Source organism: Arachis hypogaea, chromosome 16 (genome assembly GCF_003086295.3).
Source record: "Arachis hypogaea cultivar Tifrunner chromosome 16, arahy.Tifrunner.gnm2.J5K5, whole genome shotgun sequence".
Classification (NCBI taxonomy): domain Eukaryota; kingdom Viridiplantae; phylum Streptophyta; class Magnoliopsida; order Fabales; family Fabaceae; genus Arachis; species Arachis hypogaea.
In genome coordinates, this window is record NC_092051.1 from 82,857,647 (window position 1) to 82,861,858 (window position 4,212).

Below are 4,212 nucleotides of genomic sequence, written 5' to 3' on the forward strand. Positions count from 1 at the left end.
GCTGTCTTGGTGCAATCACCTTCTAATATGCATGGTATCAGAAAACTCCCAGGGTCTTTAAGCTTTTCAGGAAAGCTTTTCAGAATAACTGCACTGCATTCTTCAGTGAGGAGAACTCTTTCTGTTTCTCTCCACTCCTTTTTATGACTCAAGATCTCTTTCATGAACTTGGCATAAGAAGGTATTTGCTCAAGTGCCTCTGCAAATGGAATCTTTATTTCAAGAGTCCTTAGATAATCTGCAAAGCGAGCAAATTGCTTATCCTGCTCCTCTTTCCGGAGTTTTTGAGGATAAGGTATCTTGGCTTTATATTCCTCAACCTTAGTGGTTAAAGAAGCCTTTTTAGAGGGGTTGTTGTCAGCACTTGTGTGTGTCTGATCCCTCACTGGCAATTGAATGCCAGAGTCAGAAGCTGGAGTGACGTTAGACGCCAGCTCACTGTCTGTTCCTGGCGCCTGAACGCCAGAAATGTGCCCCTGTTGGGCGTTCAACGCTGGATTCTGCCCCATTTGGGCATTCAACGCCAAGGAACACCAAACTTAAAAATTTTAAGATCAAGACACAAGGAAAACTCAAGAACACTTTGAAGACTCACAAGAACACAAGAACATGAAGAAAGAACACCAAACTTAAAATTTTTTTTTTTTAGAAAACCACCAAAATTTTCGAAAACCAAGGGGGATTCAACAAGAAAACACCAAACTTAAAGTTTGGCACACAATTTAATAGAGAAAATATTATTTATGAAAAAGAAGGTTTCGAAAAGAGTATAAAAGATTCTAACCTAATTACCAAGAACACAGATTAACGCTCTAGCCAAATGAGTTATGGGACCTTCAAAAATTTTAAGAAAGATTATTTTTGAAAACACCAAACTTAAAGTTTGGCACAGGATTTAATAGAAAAATTATTTTTGAAAAAGGTTTTTAAAAAAATATGATAGCCAATTATCATGAACATAAACACCACGTTCTAAATAACTGAGCTATAAGTTTAAAGTATTTTAACAAGGGATAAATAATGAAAGACTCTAAACCAAAAAAAAGAAAGATTTTTCCTAATCTAAGCAACAGAATAATCCGTCAGTTGTTCAAACACGAACAATCCCCGGCAACGGCGCCAAAAACTTGGTGCACGAATTGTGAATCACACTTTTCACAACTCGTACCACTAACCAGCAAGTGCACTAGGTCGTCCAAGTAATACCTTACGTGAGTAAGGGTCGAATCCCACGGAGATTGTTGGTTTGAAGCAATCTATGGTTATCTTGTAAATCTTAGTCAGGAAGTCAACTATGTTTATCAATTGAATTGTGAGTAACCAGTAGAGCATAAATTAAAAGTTACTTGTTGTGCAGTAATGGAGAATATGTTGGAGTTTTGGAGATGCTTTGTCTTCTGAATCTCTGCTTTCCTCTGTCTTCTTGTTCACGCACGCACGTCCCCCTATGGCAAGCTGTGTGTTGGTGGATCACCGTTGTCAATGGCTACCTTCCATCCTTCCAGTGAAAACTACGCTCACGTGCTCTGTCACAGCACGGCTAATCACCGGTTGGTTCTCGATCCAGTTGGAATAGGATTTACTATCCTTTTGCGTCTGTCACTAACGCCCAGCCTTCAGGAGTTTGAAGCTCGTCACAGTCATTCAATCCTTGAATCCTACTCGGAATACCACAGACAAGGTTTAGACTTTCTGGATTCTCATGAATGCTGCCATCAGTTCTAGCTTATACCACGAAGATTCTGATTAAGGAATCTAAGAGATACTCATTCAATCGTATATAGAACGGAGGTGGTTGTCAGGCACGCGTTCATGGTTTGAGGAAGGTGATGAATGTCACGGCTCATCACCTCCATCACAGTTAAGCGCGAATGAACATCTTAGATAGGAACAAGCGTGTTTGAATGGAAAACAGAAATACTTGCATTAATTCATCGAGACACAGCAGAGCTCCTCACCCCCAACAATGGGGTTTAGAGACTCATGCCGTCAGAGAATACAAAGTTTAGATCTGAAATGTCATGAGATACAAAATAAGTCTCTAAAAGTTGTTTAAATACTAAACCAGTAGCCTAGGGTTACAAAATATGAGTGGACTATGATGGATGATGCAGAGATCCACTTCTGGGGCCCACTTGGTGTGCTGGGGCCCACTTGGTGTGTGCAGGGGCTGAGACTTTAACCAATTCACGTGCAGAGGCCATTTGTGGAGTTGAACGCCAGTTTTTGTGCCAGTTTGGGCGTTCAACTCCAGTTTTTGATCCTTTTCTGGCGCTGGACGCCAGAATTGGGCAGAGGACTGGCGTTGAACGCCAGTTTACATCGTCTATCCTTGTGAAAAGTATGGACTATTATATATTGCTGGAAAGCCCTGGATGTCTACTTTCCAATGCAATTGGAAGCATGCCATTTCGAGTTCTGTAGCTCCAGAAAATCCAATTTGAGTGCAGGGAGGTCAGAATCCAATAGCTTTAGCAGTCCTTTTTCAGCCTGAATGAGATTTTTGCTCAGCTCCTTCAATTTCAGCCAGAAAAATACCTGAAATTAAAGAAAAACACACAACTCATAGTAAAGTCCAGAAATATGAATTTTTCCTAAAAACTACTAGAAATAGACTAAAAACTAACTAAAACATACTCTAAACTATATGAAATTATCCCCAAAAAGCGTATAAAATATCCGCTCATCACTAACCGGCAAGTGCACCGGGTCGCATCAAGTAATAAAACTCACGGGAGTGAGGTCGATCCCACAGGGATTGAAGGATTGAGCAATTTTAGTTTAGTGGTTGATTTAGTCAAGCGAATCAAGAGTTGATTTGAGTGGTTTGTATTTGACAGAAGCTAAATTGCATGAAATTAAAAGGGAGAGGGACAATTGCAGTAAATTAAAGAGCAGAGAAGGTAAATGTGCTGAATCTTAAAGAGCAAGAAGTTAAATGGCAGAAACTTAGAACGCAAGAAATGTAAATTGCAGAATCTTAAAGTGCAAGAAATGTAAATGGCTTGAATTGTAAAGGGAATTCGGAAGTGGATTTGTAGAATTTAAACAAGGAAAAGTAAATTGCATTACTCAGACAAGTAGAAGGTGACTTGAATTGAACCGGATCTAAAACGGAAATGTAAATGAACTTGAAAAGCTTTAAACAGAGAATTTAAAATGCAATCTCCAGATCTCAGGACCCAAGAGACTAGATAACCGAGTCTAGATCTCAATGCCTTCCTAGATCCAAATGTAGAATTCAATTGCAAGAAATAGAGAAAAGTAAATAGCAAAATGAGTAGAAGAAGAGACAATGAACATAAATTTAAATTCAATTATGCAATAAAGAAAACAGAGAGATCTCAGGATGAGATTGAAATAGAATTCCTTCAATTCTCCAACCCAAGATCCAAGACAAATGTAATTGAAATTGAAAACAAGAAAACTAAGAGGAAGAGAATTCAATTCTCCTACTCCGAAACTCAGAAACTCCAAACAACTCAAAACCAAAAGCTCTCCAAAAACTACTCAGCAAAAGTAAAAGGAAAAGCTCTCCGAAAACTTAAATCCTAAGCTATTTATACACTTTCTTCAAATGGTCTTCAAGCCTTGAATTGGGCCTTTGCTCTTGATGGAATTGGGTTGATAAAAGCCTCTGTTGATTGCTCTTGGAGTTGGAGAGAAACCCATTGTGAACCGGGCCAAGAATCATAAAAGCTTGAGTAAAAGTTTGAGGCAAACTTTTACTCAAACTTTTTATACCAGCTGCCCTCATTTTGCTGATATCCACGTTTGAGCTAAAGTTTGAGGTCAAACTTTTGCTCAAACGTGGATCCCCTTGTGTACATGTGTGGCGCCAACATTTGCCAAAAAGCTTGAGGCAAACGTTGGCGCAAGCTTTTCTCCTCCAGGGTGTGCAAGTGTGGCGCCAACGTTTGCCAAAAAGCTTGAGACAAACGTTGGCGCAAGCTTTTCTCCTCTAGGGTGTTGCTTTTGTGATGCCAATGTTTGCCAAAACGTTTGAGGCAAATGTTGGCTCAAGCTTTTTCCTCCAGGGTGTTTTCAATTCTTCCAAAAGTTTGAGCTAAAGTTTGAGGCAAACTTTGGCTCAAGCTTTTTTTCCTCTAGGGTGTTTTCAACTCTTCCAAAAGTTTGAGCTAAAGTTTGAGGCAAACTTTGGCTCAAAATTTTTGTTCTCTCTTGCTCCTAGCCATTCCTTCTTTCTTCAAC